General features: G+C 36.3%; 1 protein-coding gene across 4 annotated transcripts in view; it reads right to left on the bottom strand.

The window, feature by feature from the left end:
• CDK14 (cyclin dependent kinase 14) overlaps positions 1-24,637 on the bottom strand; it is a 727,523-nt gene that overhangs the window by 293,138 nt on the left and 409,748 nt on the right. The window lies entirely within an intron of this gene.

Below are 24,637 nucleotides of genomic sequence, written 5' to 3'. Positions count from 1 at the left end.
ACATCTCTTGCTTTCCCTACATTATACTTCACCTCATGTTCCTAAACCATCATCGCTGCTGTTCCTCAGGGTAATGCCTTTAGAAGCACTTGTGTCTGACAGGTTTATACCTGAATGCCTAAGAACACCTCATCAATCTTCCATGTAGTGGATGGTTTTAAATGAATCTATCAAGTATGGCTAGACTTAAAGACCAAGAAAGAGAGTGGAAGCAGGAAGGGGCTTTAAAGGCTCAATCCCCACACTAGCATATATATCTTTCAAAATGAGTTTCCTCCTTCCTCTCTGTGGATTACCCATCAGGTAGCATTTATTTGGCTATTTAACATATGTATTTCTAGGAGAAGGAATTTGTGAACAAATCTGAACTCCTAATATCCTGAACATAAATGCTCTCTGTAAAGGAGTTTGCCACGTTTATAATTTGGGTTTCCCCATACTGATTTGATTACTTTGTGGGTTGGATCACTTTGGAAAGCAGGAGAGAAATCTCCCTTTATAAAAAGGCAGGATATAGAAAGACCACAGAAAATTGGAAAGGCTTTTTATGCTTTCACACAGTAGAGTTTCTGTTAATTTCAATCATACGCAGACCTGAGAACTGCATGATTAATATCTGTGAGACTTCCAGGAGAACACATGAAAGAAAACTACAAAGACAAATTATGGATATAATATCCATTTCAAAACAGGCCTTAGTGGAGAAGAGACCTTTAAAGAAGACAGGAAAAGAGAGGCCAGCCAGAGGAAAAGACAAGAAACAAGCTAGACTACAACACTCAGCTCTTCACAGCTTCCACTGCCAGCTCCTTACTGTTTGAAACTGACTTGGGGTCAGGAGAAAGCAGCAGTATCCCTCCACTGAAGGCCACTGGTAAAAAGGCCCTCTGGAGACCACAAACTCAGAGAACTTCATGGACATGAAATTTTGCCGATATTCCAGGCCAGAGAGAAGTGTATGCCCATTGTTAAGGAGGCTTCACCATTCGGTAGGTGCTTCTGTTTCTTTTTTTTAATCAACATATTATCCATGAAGTGAGGTTTTCTGATTGTTGGACTTTCAAATGATCAAACCTCTTCTTCAGGAAACATCAAGTTTTTCGGAGGAATTATGCTTTTGCTGTTCTCATCAAGCAGGGATCCAAATAAAGCCCCTTCCCAAAGATAGGCATTTGTTTCCATTGTCCTATACTGTTAAGCCTGGTGCCCGCTATATTTGGCAGTTAATTTTGGTGTTCTTCAGAAGCACTGCCAAAATATGACATTGAAAATAGCACAGCACTATTTTTAGCATGTAGGCTAAAAATAAGGAAGTCTTTCCATGGGGATAACCAAGAGAAATCCTCATTCTGAAGTTATGTTCAGCTTAGCCTCCACAGCCTTTGCTTCTGTTTCACTTACTTTTCCATTTTGACAATGAGAGAAGTCAGTATATTCAAGCCTGGTATAATTTTTATATCATTACAAAACACACAAGAGCAAGAATATGGAAAGATTCTATAAGATAATGAGACTAATTCTGAATTTCCTTATTCTTAAGGGATAGGCTTACTTTATGTTTAAACACCAAGGCTCAGTTATAGTTTCATTTTGAAATTCATGAAAACTTGATTTTACAACATAAAATAAGTGGGAACATGATTAAAAAAAGATGGGATATGTTAACAACTAGTTCATAAACATGTGCCAATTGGAAGCCTAAAAATATAGAGCCCCCCTGCCTTTCCCTGACTGACTGTTGATTATTTATGAAGCTCCCTAGTCCTTATCCCTATTTGATTCTAGACACTCCTTTCTCTCCCAAGTAAGTGACTCATTATAAAGAACCTTTAAATAATACTAGTAAGAGATCATGTTAAAACGATTGCAAGCTTCAAAGAACAAGAGCAATTATTTCCCCTCTTTGGTGATGGTGCAGGTGGTCCTCAAATTAATGGCCACAATGGTGGCAGTTAGTGTGACCAAAGCAGCAACTGTGGCAGATGTTTACTTGTGAGGCTTCCTCTATTACTGGCTAATGTCACCTTCATTACCATTGTCCCAGGTCTGGAAAAAACCACAGGCATTCTAACTAAAACCATACTTGAAGGGTAGCTGTGAACTTTGGTGGAACTCACGATCATTTTAGTTTTTAATCTATTTCACCTACAGCTCATTAAAGTCCTGTAATTCACTGGAGAATAGTTGCTGCTAGAGGCAATTGAAGAAAACTTATAGAAGTTGAGCCCTCCTTTCTTCTACAGCAATCAATGCCATTCTCCTCTAGCTATAATCTCTGTTTTAATCAGCCTACATTGCTGTAAGAATTAATACATCAAATTACCGAGCAGTTAGTTTCAAACTGCTCTGATATAAAGTCCACAGGTTTAAATTGACTTTGAAATGGCATTTTTTCCATTAAGCTTTATAGTCCTCATCTATTTCATTCCCAAATCATAATTAATGAAATTTTAATGTTGTTAGTTACAATATGTGAGCATCACTCATTAGTGAGAAGAAAAATAAAAAGAAGCATTAATCAACTTTACCTTTAAAACAAAATCACAGCCATTTAAGATGCTTTACAGAGGAAGTCTGTACCCACTACAGAGGGGCCCATTTTTTAAACAGTGGTTATAAAATAAAACTGTCAGTATTCTGTCAAATGTTATTTGGTCTTTATGCTAATACACTAGAATCCCTTATCGTTAATGACAAAAACAAGACATTCATGAACAAGTACAAAAGTGCTATCTCTTTCCTCTGAAGTAGAAATTCTAATTACTACTAGATTATTGTGCCTCAAACTGCATCATGGGACGTGGTATGACAATAGCAGTAATATGGTCTTTCAATCTATCCTATCATCACCTAAAGATAAATTCCCAAGTGGAATACTCTCAAACATTCAGCTGTTGCTGCACAGGATTATTTTCCATATTACAAAGTCTATTTCTGGGTTATTTTATTTTTACCTGGTTTTTAGCCACTTAGGAAATGTTTGAAATTCTACCCAGTAAACCACTCATATTCCCTGTGGAGGGCAGGATGGCTGACACACAGCCACATCCCTGTGGTTGGTACTACACAAAAATCCTCCCACAGCTATCCCAGTGCTGTGGCTCATTCCTAATTAAATTAGCCATTTTTGAAATCATTTAATGTGTCCTCCTTCTCCTTTTTGGTCATAATAAACCTATATGTGACTTAGCTATCCTATAATTCTGCCTAATTGGTTTCAGCTGTCATTTCAGAATCCAAAATGTACGGGCAGCCTGGGGCTGGTGACTGGAACAGGAAGCATTTCCAACCACACACCCATCATGTAAAACCAGGAACTTGAAAGATCTTTTCCATTAAAACAAAAAACTTAGTATTTGGCTTCTGGCAATGACAGTATGGGTAGACAGATTATACAGCTCTACCCAGGCAGTAAGACTGTTGTGAGCCATTCTTCTCTGATCAAAAGAATGTAGATGTTCATGCTCTAACGGTTCATGTCTGAAGTAGTTGCAATATTGTATGGGCTTATCCATATATGGAACATGTATCTGTATCCATATCTACATGTCTAGAACTTATTTAGTTTATAAAACTTCTAGGAGGTATACATTATTTCCTCTTTAAAATTAAATAAATTCAAAGTATAAATTTGGAAAGTCTCAAGAGAATTGAGGGGATCTTCCCAAAGTAGAACATTGTGGTTCTACAAAAACATATGTTACTCCTGCATCAGAAGAATGTGTAAAATGTTTTCTCTTGAAATAGTGAAGGAAAGAGCTACGCAGTATGGTTTATATGCCCTCTGGGAAACCATTCACAGGCCTAAACCAATAATAAATTTTAATGGAGTCAAATAGCCACTTTAAAAAGATGTTCCTATTATTTTGAAGCCAGTTTGACGTTTTAAAAGGAAAAATAAAAAGCCAGTGGGTACAAAGAATGGAATGCTCTGATCATCCAACATCCTCAAAAATTTGGGGAAAGAAAAAAAGGTTAACAAAGTGGGCCACATAAAATTTTCTGGAGTCCAAGGAAGAGATCAAAGAGAAAAGAAAATGACTGAAAGAGTTTTTCGGAATATCTTAACTCTGAAAACACCTTCTGTAGTTGCCCTGCTAGAAATAGGGGAGATCCTGAAATTATAGGAAAAAAGTGACACGAGGGGGAAAAGTTATAAACAGAGAACTAAAATGGAAGAGAGAAAAGAACAAGGACAGTAAAGAGGTGAGGGAAGGGAAGGTAAAAGAATCAAAGGTGCCAGTCTGGGATCAGTTTCACTAACTGCGAAGCACAACAGAGGAGGTTTCGTTTCATAATACCGGTTCTCAGGGGTAAGAGCAACACCCACCTACGGACTGATTATACCAGATGTGTGGTTCAGAAAACGTTATAAGTTACACTACAATGAGCTTCAGGTACACGGTTTTCTGATTTTAAAAACTGTAACTCTCAAACACATAATTCAATGAAGATAGTAAGCAATTATAATTTGTTAAATTCTCACTTTTTTTTAAGCAAAGTGAATGAAAATCAAAATACATTTTCAAAATCTTAGAATGGAAGTATTGTAAAATGCATAAAAATGAATAAAAACTATTCACTATGTAGGACCTCAGTGATAAGTCTGAGGGAAATAAGAATGACAGTCACATAAATGTGAGTAATACTCTTCCTCTTCTTACCTATAATGAAACATTTATAACCTGTTCGTATCACTTGATCCAGCAGTAAAAATATTAGAAGGTTTTCTCCCCCAAGGAAATACAAAGGGATATATTAGAAGTAATATTACTAAGAATTTATGATACAAAATACTTTGGAGTTGTTAAATGTAGTTATAAATATCTGATTATTTATGGGACAAGGGTTGTGGGCTATAGAAAAGGGACATATAAAAGGGACGGGTAAAAAACCTCTGAATTAGAGGAATAGTCTTAAAAATAAATTTATATTACAAAGGTAGAGCTCATTTAAATCTTCCTGGTTAGGGACACCTGAGTGGCTCAGTGGTTTAGCGCCTGCTTTCGGCCCAGGGCGTGATCCTGGAGTCCAAGGATCGAGTCCCACATCAGGCTCCTGTGTGGAGCCTGCTTCTCCCTCTGCCTATGTCTCTCTCTCTCTCTCTCTCCCTCTCTCCCTCTCTCTCTCTCTCTCTCTCTCATTAATAAATAAATAAAATCTTTAAAAAAAAGTAAAAAAATAAATCCTCCTGGTTGGTGGAAATACACAGAGAATAAAAGGACAAAGCTTTCAGAAAAAGTCCTGGCAAACAGTGAAATGTCTGTTATATATGATGAAAAAGGCCATTTATATCACTATTCTTGTGACACACACCTGAGGCATAAGCACAGCTGTAAGCTTATGTAGTTACTAAGCACAACTGTAATTATTTCAGTATAGTACATAAAGGGGCAAAGTAATTTGGATTTCTCAAACTCAGTGAGTACAAGGATCACACCAACGTTATTTTTTTCAATGCAAGTTTTTACCTGCAGATTATGGTGTTATGAAATGCAAGAAACTGAAAAGTAGTAAAACATGTTGTTAAAACTCCAGAAAACTGTCAAAGTTTGTTTCAAGTAGTTCTTTTAATAACAAAGAATAAGAAGGCCTCAGATCACAGGGGTGGGGGTGGGGGGATAGGAATCCCAAATTCATGAATTCTTATATTGTGACCATTTCCATAAGTTAAAGTAGAGTAGAAATTCTAAAATATCTCTTTTTCAGGATCTACAGCCAAAAGTCAAATTGCTGATTTACCTGTCATAAAAATTTAACCCTGTTAAATTTTTTTCATGTTTTTTGTTACTGACTTTGCTCAATTCATGGACAAAAAAAAAAAAAAAAAAAATGTGCTTAATTCCTTACTATGCATAGTATGAAATTAAAGATATTCTTAAAAATAACTTTTACCTTTTTTTTTCTCAATCATTAGACACTTGCAAACTTTGCAAGTTAAAGATAATAACTTTCCCAGGAGCTTGACATCTTTGGCAGATATAGTTGATGTTTTGAATATGAATCTTGAACTTTAAGAATCAACGACCGACATTATTGCTCTTCATGATATGTTTAAGCTTCTATGCCAAAATCTAGTTATGTATTCCATGAATCAGAGCTAAAAATACCTTTTCATTCTCTTGACTTAGTGCAATTCGCCATAAAATGGTTACTGGAAAAAATTTCAAGAAAAAGAATAAAATCTCACCAACTCTGTTTAGGATGAATCCAGGTAGTACTTTCCTGATGTTGTGTTTGAAAATACCATTTGAAAGACAGTCTCATAAATGTAAAACAAGATAATGGTGCCCGAATTTGAAACAGTTGCAAAAAAAAATTTCAGAAAATCACACTAGAAAAATCTTGGACAAAATATCTAAATATTTACTTCCAAATAAATTCATAGGCCTGGCATGTAATTACCATACTTAATATATGAAGCTGGTTGTAATCATTTTTATCAAGAAAAATATAGCAGAAACAATACATGACATGGAAGGTAACCATATTTGTCCTTGATTCTTGACTCTATGATACAAAAGCTTGTGGTAAGCAAGCTGATTTAATGCCCTCACTGATAAAACATGTGGTTTTTTTAACTGTTAAAAAAACAGAACCAAGTGTTCAATAAAATCTTTTAAAATCATTTAAATTTATCATATTAAGAATTCTACATTTATCTAAGGTTTAAAATGATATCAAAGAAAAGCATGAGATTTTTATATCAAGACGAAGGGCATGTGAATTTCAAAATGTGGATACAAACAGATACATAGCCACATTTATTGATTTCAAAACAATGGTAGCACTAACTTCTGTGAGTTTTTTAAAAGATTAAAAAATAGCATATATAGTATATGAGCATAGTATACACATAAACAAACACACACACACATACACACACAACAGGCATCTGAGCATGACTCATAAAATATGTCCTGAAATACAACATATGGTAGTATCCACTTTCTCTGGGGTTGATACTAAGTAACTTAGGGTATATCAGTCAGGACAGGACAGGTTATATATGCTCTGATAACAAATAACTCTTTCTTACAATTTACTGGCCAAAGACATCAACATCACCAGACCTAAGTTCAAAATGGAAAGGAGGTAAGATCTTCCTATAGGAATTGGGATCTGAATATTAGAGAAGAATACAGTATTCTACATTAGGCAAATATTACTCACATTTTCCCACTGATAACATAATAAGACTATTAAATACATAGATGAATATACATTTGCAATGACTTTTTAAAATTTTAACTCCAGTATGATTAACATGCAGTGTTATGTTAGGTTCCATGTATACAATACAGTGATTCAACACTTCCATACAACACACAGTGCTTATCAATGCACTGACTTATAAAAGAACTCGCAGTCAAGGATTTAGTAACTTCAAAGGCATGCCACAATTTCATGAACTCATTCAACTATCTCTCATCTAAAGGTATTTTTTCTAGAAGTTTCTGCCATACTGTGTATTTTTTGCCCCCTCTGAACTCTGAACATCTTATGATTTTCTGGTATGATATCTGATATACTTGGATATTTAAGTCTGAACCCCATTATTTCTGTAATCCCCTAAAAGAGAATAAATCCCTGTTAAATTACAGGGTTAAATTATATGTTTAAATTAATCTTTATGACTCTGTCTTGGGTTCTCCCAATGGAGTTTGGGAGTACAACATACTTACTATGTAAAAGAAATAAAATCTATTTATTAGGTGGAAGGAAGGATAAGGAAACAGGATTAGACAAAGGAAATGTAGGTGTGATGCAGGTCAATAAAGCCTTGGTCAACCTGGCACCAGAGTTGCCCTGCATTGAGCAGAAATGACCAGATCCAGGATGCCTGGAAGAAGGCATGGCCTCTTTAGATCCTGGAGCTGCTGAGAGGGGGAACCATTCAGTTGACTATTTCCTGTAGCTAGGAAGCAAGTCCTCCTTTAAAGGAGGATATAGACCCCATGTCTCTGAGTCTGTCACATTCTGTGTGTTTTAATGAAAATCTTAAACTCTACATTTGTTACACACACACACATACACACACACACACACACACACACACAAAATCATGTCTGATGCATCTACTCTATAGAAATAATCATATTAATTTGGCAAAGATTTATAGAATTCCCACTGTAATTTTACTACAAGATATACCAAAAGAGCAACCAGCCCCTGCCCTCAGAGAGACTAGATGCCCATTCATCTTACCAGATGTCATGATGACAAATAAGAATGATTATGTTGTTCTTTTCACCCATTCCAAGATATAACTCATTTCATGGTATTTTTACTCAGGTGAAATCTGATTATATATAAAAAAATCCTGAGTCCTTTCTTTTCTTCTAATAAATATTCTGTTACTAATCATCTTTCACCATGCCTCTTTTCCACAGCATTACTGACTTCTATTTTATTGTTAGAATTAGTATCTTTCCTTAACATACCTTCTATCTCCCTCTGCCTATGTCTCTGCCTCTCTCTCTCTCTCTCTGTGACTATCATAAATAAATAAAAATTAAAAAAAAAAAAAACATACCTTCTAAATTCTAGCTAAAGACTACTCAACATTTTATTGTTCTTTGATGCTTTTAATTTCTTTATCCAAGTAAAAAGGGTAGAGAATTAGAAGGAGGAATAGAGAGTACCAACTCAATCTTCAAAATATCCCTAATTGCTAAAGTGAAGCTAACAGCTGAGATCCAAAGCTTTAAAACAAAGAGCATTTAATCAAGAGAAAAGGAAAAATCCAGAAGATGGAAAATTCTTATTTAGCAAATAGCTGCCATAACAAACTAATTTCTCAGTTTCTGAATGACCATCTTTTGGGGATTTCTAACTAGACTTGTACCTGCCAGTAGGAAAAAAAAGGAAATTACTCCCTTGAAGTTGGATGTTAACTGAGAACATTCATTTTCTAAAAAGGAGGTCTCTATGCAAAGCAACCAAAACCACAATGAACCCAGCTAAACAAGCAATCTATACCTTCTTAATACTTTTTTTAAGGGGGGAGGGACAGAAGGGGGGGAGAGAGAGAGAATCTCAAGTAGGTTCCACAACCAGCACACAGCCCAACATGGGACTGGATCTGAGAACCCCTCAGGGCTCATGAGCTGAGCCAGAATGAAGAGTCAGACGTTTAATGGACTAAGCAACCCCCTGAGCCTCATATGTTCTTAATAATTAATTTAAAAACCAGAACCCTTCACCATTGCTTATTTTTCTATACATATACTTACTTTGTAAAAATGTTCTTAATGCCTTTAAAATAGTATCAAATATATGTTTATACTTATACAGTATATCGACATCCACAATCATAACAAATTATAACAAAAAAAATGAACAAAATAACAGTTAACCATCCAGATAACAAGCAAAAATATTTTCCATCAAGACAGGACATCCTACAAAAGGCACACTCGCAGTTTAGACACTGTTCATGTGCCTAAAATTTTACTTATGGAACAATAATCTAATAAGAGTTAATATAAATATCTTCACTCCCACTAGCCTCATCACACTTGATGAACTCTGACAATTGATAAATAGCAAAGATTTATATGCCTTCAACCATCAATGTGAAAAAAATGATCTAATTACACAGTGGTTTATACAATGACAAGCTCAAGCATTTGTTCATATTTAAACTTATTAAGAATTGATGAGATTCCAAGGTAAAGATGGAAAACTAAACATATACACCTACTTTGCACCCTCTTGAATCCCACGCCAAATTTTAGAAGCTCCAAAACAGATGGTAGCATATTTAGCATAGCAAAACACAAAAAATAGATTATTTATTAACCTGGCAGAGGGGAAAGCCTAGATGTAGCCCTATTTGTAAACAGAACAACCAAACAGCTCAGGGGTTGGTGGCACCAGGACATGGGAATGAATAGGTCTATATGCAGAGGTCTAAAATGTGAAAGATTGGTTGGTTGAAAGTCTTTTCAGTAGTTATTTAATCTTTAGATCTTTTTCCCACTCTGCTTACATATATAACTGCCTCTCTCAAACCTAAAGAGGTTAAAACAGAGTGTCTGAACTGGAAAACTCAACCAGACAGGGACAGGGATACCATCCTGAAACCAGATAATTACATGGGGTCCTAAACCCCATTCTGCTTCCAGAACAGTGGCAGCTAGACCTCTCTCCTCCAGGCAGGAGTTCAGAAGAATCTTCACTAGGAATCTTTTAGCACTGCAGGAAAAGATGGATACTAGGGTCAAGGATTTCTCAGCAAAATGGCTTCGTCAGTTCCTACAGTGAAATGAATGGTAAACCAGCTACCCACTTGAAGTTCTCATCTTAAACACTGTTATTCTACCATATTTCAGTGTGACTAGACAACCAAGAACCACCAGCTATCAAACCAAAGCCTCTAATTTTTACACCAGAGACTAGAACAAACTAAAAGAAAAATAGTAATTGCTTGGCAGAAACAGAGAAAATACTGTGAAGAAAACTTCAAAAAGACTAGTATTAGGGACAACTAGGTGGCTCAGTGGTTAAGCACCTGCCTTCAGTCCGGGGCGTGATCCTGGAGTCCCAGAATCGAATCCCACATCGGGCACCCTGCATGGAGTCTGCTTCTCTCTCTGCCTATGTCTCTGCCTCTCTCTCTCTCTCTCTCTCTCTGTGTCTCTCATGAATAAATAAATAAAAATCTTTAAAAAATAAAAAAAAAGACTAGTATTAGTATCCAGGAGATAAGAAAAGATACTGCAACCTTGAAACAAGATAAGGATATTATAAAATGGAATATTTTGAGCACAAAAGGTATCTCAGAAATAATATTAAAATGTAAAGCCCTCAATAGCAGAGATGAAACACTAAGTTGAGAAAATGCCCCTGAAGGGTGAGCTAACAGGAAAATAATTAGAAAATAGAAAAGAAAAGCCAAAGAAAATTAAGAGCAACAATACAGGAGGTTCAACATTTAAATAATAAAAGATCCAAAGAAAAAAGAAAATGGAGGAAATGAAAACAAAATAATTTAAGATAGTTTCTTGAAACAGGAGAACACGTGTGCATTAAAAAATGCTCAACATCAGGGATCCCTGGGTGGCGCAGCGGTTTGGCGCCTGCCTTTGGCCCAGGGCGCGATCCTGGAGACCCGGGATCGAATCCCACGTCGGGCTCCCGGTGCATGGAGCCTGCTTCTCCCTCTGGCTATGTCTCTGCCTGTGTCTCTGGCTCTGTCTCTCCTTCTATCTCTCAAGAATAAATAAATAAAATCTTAAAAAAAAAAAAAATGCTCAACATCATTAGTTGGCAGAGAAATTCAAAGAATGAGAATAAGAAACCATCAAACATCCACTTGTAATAAAAAAGACAGACAAGTATTGCTGAGGGTGTGGAAAAACTGGAACCTCCCCAAACCTTGGTGGTTAGATGTCAAAAACAGTTTGACAGTCTTTCAAAAACTTAAAGACAGAGGTCATCAGATGACTGATGTGATATATCTATACCATGGAATACCACATTAAAAAAAGAAAGACTGATACATACTAAAATATGGATGAACTTCAAAAACAACACTGGGTGGGCAGCCCCAGTGGCGCAGCGGTTTGGCGCTGCCTGCAACCCAGGGTGTGATCCTGGAGACCTGGGATCGAGTCCCGCATCGGGCTCCTTGCATGAAGCCTGCTTCTCCCTCTACCTCTCTCTCTCTCTGTATGTCTCTCATGAATAAATAAATAAAATCTTAAAAAAAAAAAAAAAAACATAACACTGGGTGAAAATAGTCTACTACAAAAAGTCACACAGTAATGATTCCATTTATATGTAATGTCCAAGAAAATCCACAGAGACATAAAGTAGATTAATATTTCCCTGGGGTTGGAAAGGGAGAGAATTAAAAGTGACTGCTAATAGGCATAGGCAGGGGCTTCTGGTTAGGGGGATACAATTTTCTAAAATCAAATAGTAATGATTCCAAAATTGTGTGAATATACTAAAAAGAATTGACATATACACTTTAAAAAAGTGAATTCTGTTATGAGAATTGCATCTCAATGAAAATATTAAAAAAAGAAGAAGAACATAAAGACAGGAGTGTCCAAATTGGAAAGGTGCAAATGAAAATAAAACTTCATCCTGCTCTATTTTTTGCTTCATCATGAAACTTCAGAAGACTGGAAATAAAGAAATCTACTTTAACAAAAACAATGGAAACTAGGCAACAATGGAGCAATCCTACTGAAATTCTAATAAAATTATTTCCAACCAAGAATTCTGTATCCAGTCAAAATGTCAATCAAACACAAGTGCAGCAGAATAAAGATATTTTCAGAAATGCAATATCTCAAAAAAAAAAATCTTCCACACACTCTTTCCCAAGAAGCTATTAGAAACTATGTTCTCCCAAAATAAAACAACAAGAGCTGGAGGAAAAGAGAGCTCCACCCTACTAGGAGAGAGTGGAAGGGCATCCCAGGAAGCCAGTAGAGGGAGGAACACCAGGCAGAGGCTTGAAAAGGCCTTAAATTAATAGTGGAAATGGAAAATGGGAAATTATTATTAATTTCAGGGAAACCAAAAGTTGAAATGAAGGGGAAAAGTAATCACACAATACTACATGCCTCAGGTACAAATAAGATTTATATTGACATAATAATGTAAATATTGAACTTCTGATATAATCTAAGTTATAATGTCCCTACACTGAAAGGATGAGAGAGAGTAGAGCAGGATAGGATGCATTCAGTTGTTAAAAATGGAATAATGAAAAAAAAAAAAAAAGAAACTAACAAACAAACATTAACTTCAGGTTTTCCACTGTAGGAGTCAATGGGTGATGCCAAAAGATGAATAAGAAGAGGCGGTAATAAAAGAAAGTCTTATCAGATGTTCAGAGGAAAATCCAAAACAATCATCTATCTAAAAGACTGGAAATAAAAACCGCTATTTTTCATAGTAAACCATGAAACTCTTTCAACTATATGCAAATGATGTATAACTCACATAAAAACAACAACCACATCAACAAAAATGAACGATTTAAACCTGGAGTGGGTTTAACATCCCTTTATCAAAGCACAAATACAAAATACTAAAATATTAGACTAAAACATTATATGATGTTAATTATTCTTGAAATGCAAGAAATAGTAACAGCAACAATAACAACAATAAAGTGAAAGAAAATCTTCAATGGTCATTATATTGCAATGTATTTATCAAGTTACTGATTCTAAAAACTGATGAGAAGTTGCCGACACCCCACTTTGTATGATATATAATAATGTATACTTACTCACTTAGAGATAAATTTGCTAATGATTTGTCCTTCAATTACTTCATGGCCTAATCGAACATAATGTGAAGGTAATTGGAAATATTGATCCTCTTCTCTTGATCTCAGTACTTTCATCAGAGAACAACTTCAGTTCCTAAGCTGGGATGTTTCTCCAATTTCTCCAAGCTGATCATTATTGCCAGTTTTATTACATCTAATCCATCCCTCTCCTGCCTCCACCTGTCCCCTGAAATACATTCAGTTTTCCCAAGATTACTGTTTTCTTAACTTAAGAAATATGGAAATAATTCCTGTGAGAAAAAAATCCCAAACAATTAATATGCAAAGTACATTCTTTCCTTACTAAGGGAATTCTCTTTATTTCTGTTCTTACCTTCCCTATGATCTCCTTCTACCAATAAAGTCTTTTCTTCAGTGTACTCTCTTCAAATATCACATCTTATTCCAGCTTCCCATTACACGCCTATAGCTTAAATGATAAAATTGAAGATTAAAGTAAGAAAAATACTTAAAAATTGAAAAAGCCCATAGAGGCATAGTGTATTCTCATTAAAGCAGTCTCATCTATAGGAATGTACTCAAAACTGTGTGTTTTTTTGGATAATCAGGGGTTTACTACAGCAACAGTTAGAGACCAGATATACTTCATCTTAAATCATGTGAATTAAAATACTGAATTATGATTAGGACTTCCTAGTAAGGATGGCAACTATATGAAATAAAACTAGAATGCAGAGAAGGAGCACCTGGGTGGCTCAGTTGGTTAAGTGTCTTTCTTTGGCTCACGTCATGACCCTGGGATCCTGGGATTGAGCCCCACATCAGGCACCCTGCTCAGTGGGGAGTCTGCTTCTCCCTCTGACCCTCCTTCCCACTTGTGCTCTGTCTCTCAGTCTCAAATAAATAAATCAATAATCTAAAGACAACAACAACAACAACAAAGAGAAGATAGGTATGATGTAACAGAAAAAAAAATAAATTAAAATCTGAGCACCCAACATAGTAAGTAAACAAATATAGTGGAAAATGACTACAAAAGACCAGAGTTCCTTGTTAGATGAGAAAAAGCCATTAGGGTAAAAGAAAAGAAGTTAATTGACTTTGTCCTACCAATTAGACAAAATGTGAAGTTTATAATAGAGCACTGACTGAAAGCAAGCTTGTTTCATTTTCCTTTTTTTAGTTTCTCCTTATGCTTCACAATTCTCCTACGTTACGCAGCCTGCACTTTCAGTCATCCACAATGCTAACATCTGTTCATGTTTGGCACTCGGATTTGAATGACAACCCAGCCCCCATCAGAATATAGGATCACACTATGACACTGCATAACTAGTTCTCCATACATGAAACTAAAACATCCTTAAGATTCTTCCATAAAGAAATTCTTCCATGAGTCAAATCTGGTTTTCTCACTGTTTTCACTAAAGCGCAAATGTGTTCCTGTTCCCTGGTGCAGGAGGATCTGTGACAGCAGCTTATAACCCAAATGGCACATGGACTCTCCTAAGATCACAGTCCTCCATAGGACTTCAACCTCTTTAAAAACAAAGGATATATACTTCTATCTCTAGAGCTCAAGGGATAATCCCTGGAAGAATGGTCCTGTATGTTGGAGGAGAAAAACAAATGAATGAATGAATAAAGGAAAAATGAATGCGTTATTAAATGAATGGCCATAACAAGCTGTGTTTCTGCTTCTAAAAATTATGCTAAATGAAATGAGTTCACATAACAGTTACAAAACCTTGGTCAATGCTTTGCAATGTAAAGTTGGAGTTACTTTTATTCACACTTGACACAGGAGATGATATTATGCAGCCACTGGAAAGGGCATACACAGAGTATCTGACATCTTAGTATGAATTTCCTCATCTGCAAAATGGAAGAACCTTCTACCTCCTTCATGGTTTTGGTTGGAACAACATGAAATAACATACTAAATTACATATTTCAATCCCTTGCATAGACTACAGGTTATGAACCCTTCCTACAGCATTGGACCAACCTAGCCTCTACTTGAATACTTTAGTGATGAGACACTCATTGACACTTCAAGACATTGCATTTGATTTATAAGTAACACAAAACATTTGAATATCTTTCCCAGGTTTAAGCCAAAACTAGACTCCCCAGAACTCTCACACTGGGCTTTCTTGTCCTGTCTGAAATGTACCTGTACACATTACCTTTTCTCTACTCTCTAGTCTAATCCTCCTGAATAGACCTTCCTGGCATCATCCTGGGTCCCCTTTTATATATACATGATTCACAGACCTCTTGCCATCCTAGGTGCATACTCCTGTTTGCTCCAGTTCATTGGACTAAAGAAATTACTGGTCTTTTTTTCATATGAAATTAACTTCATTTTGAAGTTAACTTTCCTCCACACTGTTTTTCTTTTTCTTTTTAAAAAATTTTTTTATTGGAGTTCAATTTGCCAACATATAGCATAACACCCAGTGTACCTTGTTTTTCCATATTAGCTTGGGCTTGCTTTTTTTTTTTTCTTAACCACATTGTTTTACAGCAATTCATCCTGTAGCTTCCACCCATTATTTCATCAAATTCTTTCTGACCCCTGATTCTATCACCCCAAGTGTTAATTATAGCTCCCAGCTACAATACACACAAATAGGTCAAGCACATCAGCACCATGTCTTCATCTAAGTCATTAATAAAAATATCAAACAGGACAAGGTCAAAGACTATGCCTTCCAGCATACCCTGATAAACTTTTCTCTACCCTGATGTCAATTCATTAATCAATAGGCTTAGGGTAAAGTTGTTATCCAGTAATAAACTGAAAGAAAAATAATCTTATGACAACTGGATTTTAGTTTTTTTCCAAGAATGTATGAGAGTCCCTGTCATAAGCTTTGCTGAAATCAAGAAATAACTGTTACTTACTAAAAGGGAATGAATATTATTATTAGACCTTAATGTCCCAAAACCTAGTTTCGAATTTCACTAACATTCTATCATGTGCTTATACATCTACAGATTCAGGTTTGTTCCCCACCAACTTTTAAAAACCAACATTACTTCTGCTCACCTTCATTCTTGATTTTTCAAAGATTATCAATGATAGTTCTATGAATATGCCAATGGCAATCCTTTTCATGGTCTAGATGTCATTTATCTGGACTACATAATGAACATATTCTAGTGGATGTTCACAAGGTATTTTGGGGTGGGGAGGGGGTTGGGAAGAGCAGGGAATTGAGTAAAGTGTGTTCTGTATCTGAATGTACTTCCTGTGTTGTGAAAATCCCCTGGTTTATGAGTTTGGGTGGAAGGCAAGGCCCAGCTGCTGTTGCAGAAACCAAAAGGCTGCTCTCTCAGGGACGTGCGCAGGTTAAAACATGGGCATGTGACCTAGAGTGTCCCCTAACCAAACACAACCAACCCTAACTTAGCAGTAGGAGCTAATGACCCAAAGAGGCAGAGAGATTGTTGATGCTATTTGGACATCAACAGAGGTAATAACCTCCAGTCACCCAGGGCAGTCAGGACAACGAAATAAGAGACAGTGTCTGGAGCCGACACTCCTGGTGACAGCAGGGTGCTCCACGGACAGTTGTGTGGCATGATTTTGGCTCCAGTCTGGTTATTCAGCTTTACACTATTCTTGCCGGTTTTTAAATTCTTCCCAGCAGATCTGTCAGGCACATGATATCCTCTCAATAAACTTTTCTGTTTAATCCAGCCAAAGAGAATTTCTGTTGCTTGCAAGAGAGAACTCTGACTGGTACATTTATTCAGAGCAGCCAGGCCCTTTAATTCCTCCACAACAAGGCAGTTTCTGACTATCCCATTGTCTGAAGCCTGCTCTAATTGCCGTGGAGTCAGATTTGCTCTAAATCTTCTGCTTGGAAGAACATTTGCTTTGACAGAAAAAAAATAAAGACAGTAGATGGGAACTAAAGATGGAATGTAGATGAACAGATAAATAAAAATAAAGAAATAATTTTAAAGTGTGACTTAGTAGTTCTGCTTTCACTGTTGTTTGCTTTAAGTGGTAAACTATTATAATCTCTTGTTCTTCCTCCTTCAAACATCACTCACTCACTCACTCAGTCACATAAAAAATATTTGCTAAGGACCTACTATGTGCCAGACACTCTGCTAGGCACTGGAGAGGCAGCCCCTGCTCTGCTCTCACGCTCAGTCTCAGATGAAACAGCTTTATCTGAATTAATGAATAGTTTCCTTTGTTACTAGTGTTTTCTTTGCAGTATCCTTTGTTGATAGTTCCTCATCACTGTGACCCCTAATGGTGGAATACCTCAGTAGTCAGTCCATAAAATTCTTTTCCATTTTCTATGTTCATTCACTCACAGGGTGTTTTAGTTATTGACTGTGTACAACAAACTAACCCTAAATTGAGTGGCTTAAAACAACATATGTGTTACTATCTCTCACAATTCTTGGGTTACAGATTCAGAAAAGGCATATCAGGTACAACTTACTTTGGCTTCATGTGTTACTTGTGAGCCTGGAATGGATCGCCCTCCCTCTCCCACAAGATGGTTCTTCAGTCACATGTCTGGCACATAGCCAGGCTGGCTGGGCAAATGGCTTGCCTGGAGTCCTATATCTTGGGCCTAATTTCACACTGTGTTGCAGGTTCTCAGTTCTCTCCCATGTCCTCTACGGCCTCTCCCTTTCCACATGGCCTCTTTCATAAGACAATGAGAATTCTAACCAGAATTCTGGTCAAGGTGCCCAAGAATACAAAAGAGAAGCTGTCAGGACCACAAATGGCATTAGTGTCACTGCTGGCATGTTTCCCTGTTGGTTAGAACAACCACAAACCCAACATAGATAAGGCCTGCACGAGGGTGCGAGTATACAAAAGCATGGTTCATTCGGGGCCACCAATGTGACAATTACCATACTTGCTGATCCTATACAATCCCCTTGTTAGATAACATCTATAACCCAGACAGTTTCCAGATTTCTACCCTGGATCCCTTTCCTAAATTCTAACTCATTAATCCAACTGCCTTGTGATATGTTCACCTGCACATACAACGTGCATGTCAGCTCTCACCTGTTGAAATCTGAGGGGCATCTTCCCCACTCTGCTCCTCCTGCAGGCTGTCCCAACTTTCCCCACAGCAGCTCCACCATCAGAGCTGGTCAGGTCTAGATCCCTAGCTCCTGCATCTCTCGAATCCCACATCAAATGTTATCAGCTCAACCTTAAAAATGTATCCTGACATCAACTACTTGCTCCAAATATATGTGTATTCCTCCTTCACCTCCTTCAGATATTTTTTAAAGATTTTATTTATTTATTTATTTATTTATTTATTTATTTATTTATATGAGAGAGAGAGAGAGAGAGAGAGAGAGAGAGAGAGAGAGGCAGACACACAGGCAGAGGGAGAAGCAGGCTCCACGCTGGGAGCGTGACATAGGACTCAATCCCGGGACTCCAGGATCACGCCCTGGGCCAAAGGCAGGCATTGATCCACTGAGCCACCCAGGGATCCCCTCCTTCAGATTTTTTACCTAAATACCTCTCCTCTTCTCAGCAAGGCCTTCCCCTGATCATCCCCATTTAAAGCTGTATGTGCATGCATATGTGCACACATATTTTATCTCACAGGAAGTGGGAAAATGTTCAACTGCCCCAGGAGACTTTAATCTGGAAACCAGAATACTGATGGAGAGCTACAGTTTTTGAGAACAGATGTGGTTTAAAATCATGCAAATTAAAGCATTCCTCATAGATTTAGAAATCAAAATGTATGAGGAAGAGAAACCAAATAATGAGGTAAATTATGTGGCAGGGAGAAAAGAAAGAACATGACTTTCAGCTGCCAGTCCCATTTTTGAACATTACACACACCTCAGACTATCATACAAAACTATGAAGATGGTTCTTTATCCTAACATCAGCCATCTACAGGGTGAGATGGGACAACAAGGAACTCAGCACAGAAGTCTTATCTTTACCCTCTCAACCTACCTGATTCCACTTTAAATTCTCTAAGCATTATTTTTTCCTCATTAATAAAAAAACTGGGTAACAATAATATATGCCTTATGTAGCTCAAAGGGCTAAAGATGGAATCTGATGGAATAACATGTATGAGAGATTGCTTTTTAGCATAAAAGTACTATAAAAATGTGAATTATGATGATTCATAAATCACTTTACATAATTTTTGGAGACACAGCTTTCTTTCATGTGTAACATAGACACTTTTTTACATAATGTTACACATTAGTTTAAACATTTACTAGTTTGCCCCACAGCAGAAGAAATAAAATGACTGCCCCAGTAATATCATGACTAGCTATAAACTTGTTGCTTTTCTACTTACATGTAATTATTAAATGTGCAATAAAGAGTTCTGCTACATACACTTTGATCTCACGTAATGAAAACCAGAATAGTTAATATATATTTGATGGTAATATATATTTATATAGTTATATATACTATATTAATATTCTTATTTCCACTAATAGAATTTGTTTTAAAATTTTCAGCATCGGGATCCCTGGGTGGCGCAGCGGTTTGGCGCCGGCCTTTGGCCCAGGGCACGATCCTGGAGACCCCGGATCGAATCCCACATCAGGTTCCCGGTGCATGGAGCCTGCCTTCTCCCTCTGCCTGTGTCTCTGCCTCTCTCTCTCTCTCTCTCTCTCTCTCTCTGTGACTATCATAAATAAATAAAAATAAAAATAAAAAAAATAAAAATAAATAAAAATAAAATTTTCAGCATCAAGTTAAATAGGTTAATGTGGCACATATTTGTCTTGGACAAAAAGAAAGAAAGAAAGAAAGAAAGAAAGAAAGAAAGAAAATAAATTGCTTAACTTTTCTATGTAAGTAGAAAAAAACTGGTGACTATTTGACTATTTTCTACTGTATTTCTCTTCCAACACTCAAACGAAAGGGTAACTATAACAATGTCTTAAACTATGTGAAACCAGATATATTTTTCAAGCTAACCAAGTCATTCTGTGGTTAAAAATGCTCCTTCACATTTGACAACAATGGCAGGAAGATAGAACTCAAAACAGACGTGTCACTTGGGTCCATGAGCTGTTCCACTGAGACACAAGCACACTGAGCAGCACTTTTTCCATGTGTTCCCAACCTTGCAGCTTGTAGATTAGATCTACGTACTTTGAAAGCACGTAAGAATCTAAATTTCAGACATTTTAGAAGCTTTCCACGGTACTTAAGAGGCAGCCTATACTAGCAATATCCTATTAGCCATTGAATGGTTTTTCATGTAATTAATAGTACTCTTTCCAAAGTCATCTCTTCCAGAGCTCTTCCACATCATTAAATGTTCATCACCTATTTCATTATTCTCCCAAGGCTTTTGTGTAACACAGAATGCCGTTCATAGGAATAACACAAAGTAGATGGGCTTCAAGTTCTCTTTAAAAGCAAAGAGCAGAAATATATTTATGCAGTATGCACACTATCATAAACAAGAATGTTACTATATGTTAACTATCAAAATTTAAATTAAAACTTAAATAAATAAATAAATGTTTCACTTCATGAAACTCAAAATACGTAAGAACCTAAAAAAATCCTTGAACATCTAACTAAAATCCAAAGAAAAAATCCAATACCTAGTGAATCCTAAAATTATTTTACCTTTCTTTCATATCTAGGGTTTCAATGGGCATGGTGTATGGATTTTTCTTACACTTTTAATTTTATTTTATATATTTTTAAAGAGTTTATTATTTATTTGAGAGACAGAGTGCATATGTGAGAGGACATGAGCAGAGGGACAGGGAGAAGCAGATTAGGGAACCCAACTTGAGTCTCAATTCTAGGACCCTGGGATCAAGACCTAAGGGGAAGGCAGGTGCTGAACCAACTGAGCCATCCAGGCACCACTCTCTCACACTTTTTAACTTACTAATTCCGCCTCCTTAAAAAAAGGATACTATTAATTACATGGAACTATAAAATCAATTTCTTTTAGAAAATAACTTTGATGTTAACAACTTTGAAATATGGCAATATCATCACTAAGTTTAGAAAACTATATATTAAAATGTTTGATATTGGGAAGCCTGCATAGCTCAGATGGCTAAGCATCTGCCTTCAGCTCAGGTCATGATCTCAGGCGCCTAGGATTGAGCATCGGGCTCCCTGCCCAGTAGGGAGTCTGCTTCTCCCTCTCCCTCTGCCCCTTCCCCTTGCTCATGTTCTCTCTCTCTCTCACTTGCTTGCTCTCTCAAATAAATAAATAAAATCTTTAAATAAAACAAAATGTTTGATATTGATTTAGGGCTTGCTAAATAACAAGATTCTGTGTGTGTGTGTGGGGGGCGTTGTATAAGTAGATCCCAGTGATATAAAGCGGGCACTACTGTAACTTACACATTTGCTTTATGGAAACTTAAAACATTTCAATAAAATAAATTCTTAAATTATAAGGCTTTTGACCAGTCCACAAAACTTACTTAAACAACAAAGCAGTTCAACCGTATTCAGGATTTAATTACACTCAGGATCTTAAGAGCAGAATAAGGGAGGGTGGTAGAAACAAAGAAGAAAATTTCCTTTTCCTCTTCTGACCAGAAGCCCAATCTAACTAAAGCTGTAAAAATAAGCAGGTGATACAACATTATAATTGGGAATCAGAGAAAGATGGGTCTTGAGTTCATTGTACTTGCTACAAGATCCTGGAAAAGCATCTAATCTCCTTAATCCTTAGTTTTAGTTTCCCTGTAAAGTGGTGATATTCATAGTTCCGTGAGGCTGTTGAAAACATCTGAAATGATAGTAACTATAAAGCCTCCAGCACAGTGCTCAGCATAAAACCCAATAAATTTTACTTGAAGATTTTTAGCATTGTGGTCATACTAGTCTTACATAATCTTTCACCTCCTCTTCTGATTCATCACACATCAGTCCAAGCCCACAATGGCCTCCTGTTTCCTACCCTATATCCCCCACCTAGATCTGCTCTAACTCCCAAGGCGTTTCATGTTTTGAAATTATTATTGCCTTTCCATCACTAAGAAACATACAAGAGGAGAACAGAATTTATTTATGCTAGATACCTTGAGGAAAGCAATCTGGCTAATCCATTAAAATACTTATGAGTCTTAATCTTCCTCAAGGTATCAGTAGATTTATAACCAACAAGCAATGAAAAGCAGTATAAAACAAAATAAAAACTTTAGGAAATATTCTGGGAGTTATTTTTATACTGGGCAATTACCACATAGTCACACTAACGCTACCAAGGAGTCCACACCTCCCCAACTCTAAGGAAAAACTCTTGCAAGATATTTCTACAGCCTGGAGCTCTTCCCCACTCCCACCACAACTCTGATTTCAGACATCCATTCAAACATTTTATGTAAACAAAACCCAGGCAAAATTAGTTGTAGCAACAAAAAGTATTCCACCAGAGACCGCAAAAGGACAGGAGATGAAAAGAATAGAAAAAGACAAAGAAAAATGGAAAAGAGGAAGGCAAGAACAAATGGGGAAGTGAGGAAATAAAGGTGGAATGGAGACTCAAGAAGAGGCAAGGCAGGGCAATCCTACACCATGAACGACCCAAGCTTGCCTCATTCTCTGAGAAAACAGATTAAGCTATGTCTTAACTCCCCAGAGAAATTGGGAAGGAAATGTTGCCTGAAAAGTGCTGCAGATGTCCACACTATTATGTGGTTGATTGACCTGGGATGGCTCCAAGGGAATTGGGACCAGGGAAAATCTCACTCATACAAAGAAAAGTGATTGTTTCAGAGTCTTATTAATCAGTTAGCAAATACTCCAGGACATGTTTAAAAGTCAATCTTAATCTTAGCAAATATTTTGGGACAATGAATTTCCTTCATGTGGCAACTTCCACAGAATATAAAATCATCAAATGATTTTAGCCTCACAAATATATTATTTCCTTTTAAGACTTGGAGGACATATTTTCATATGATTTCTCTTAGTTTCTCTATTAATGTTACTGATTTAGACACCAAGCTCTTCTTCTTCCTTTTAGTTAACTATCTAATTTTGAGGGAGGAAATAAGTACGTTTTAGAAATCCTTCTTCCACAAAACATAAAAGTTAGTCAAGTATACTCAGAAAAATTGAGATTTAATTGCAGTATCACATCTAGATCTACTGGAAAATATGACACAAAAATCCCAATTCTAAATCAACTGAATACATTATTGACTCCAAAATCACCGATTAAACAAAAGAAATTATATTTGCATTGATGTGTGAATCTGCATCCATTCTTGGTAGCATGTAATATATTCAACTGCTCAGTTCTAGCTGTCCTTGTAGCCACATTACCATATTATTCAAATGTATCTATCATTTATATGTAAATAGAGAAGATAAAAGGCTTCTTCATAAGACAACAATTTTCAAATGAAAAACAGACACAGGCAAGACATTACCAAGATAAAAATGTTGCAAATATGCATTCTATTATATATTTTTAAAAACATATGAAAACTTTTTCAAATTTTTAAAAAAGTAGTGTAGTAATTACAAAATGGGATCCTAATACATTCACAATACCAACAGCTACTCTTCTCAATAAAACTCTCCACCAATGTCATTTGTATCTTATAAATTACATGTTCTCAAATCCATCTGTGAAAATTGGGATGTTAATTATCATGGTTACATTTCATGATACCACAGTTAAATGCTGAAGTGGTGCTACATAAATACCATATGTTTTTCTAGGAGAAACGGAGAAAGATTAATTATGAGTTCAAGTCCAAGTCTTCTAGCAGTAATACCCTCAACACAATAAGATCATTACATTGTGTGCTATGCAAATTGGAAGTTTTAATTAATAGCTGAAATACCAACTGAGGGGAAAAACTATGAAGTCTAAATTGTAAGTATCAGCTTTCCTCCACTCAAAAAAAAAAAAAAAAAGAAAGAAAAGGAAAGAAAAAAATCTTAGTAAGAACGCTTCTGAGAAGCCAAGTTACAAGTTCAAAGGGAAAAAAAAATCATTGTCTGTGAACTTCCTTTGATAGAGCAATCACTGGCTGTTTAATTCTATTTGATAAACCTGAAAACTGCAGCATATTCAAACATATAACAAATAGGTTATAAATAGATAATACATCTGATGAAAATTCAGCTTAGCATTTTTCTGGATTTTTCAAAATTACACAAACCTACTAGATAAAATACTTTGGTATAGTAACCTAAATAAGAAACTCTGTCATAATACTACAAGAATTTTATTTATGTTTATAAAATCAGAATTCTTCTTTTTTTAAGATTTTATTTATATATTCATGAGAGTACACAGAGAGAAGAGAGAGAGAGGCAGAGACACAGGCAGAGGGAGAAGCAGACTTCATGCAGGGAGCCCGACGTGGGACTCAATCCCC

Source organism: Vulpes lagopus, chromosome 13 (assembly GCF_018345385.1).
Source record: "Vulpes lagopus strain Blue_001 chromosome 13, ASM1834538v1, whole genome shotgun sequence".
NCBI classification, from domain to species: domain Eukaryota; kingdom Metazoa; phylum Chordata; class Mammalia; order Carnivora; family Canidae; genus Vulpes; species Vulpes lagopus.
This window is presented reverse-complemented; position numbering and strand designations above follow the sequence as displayed.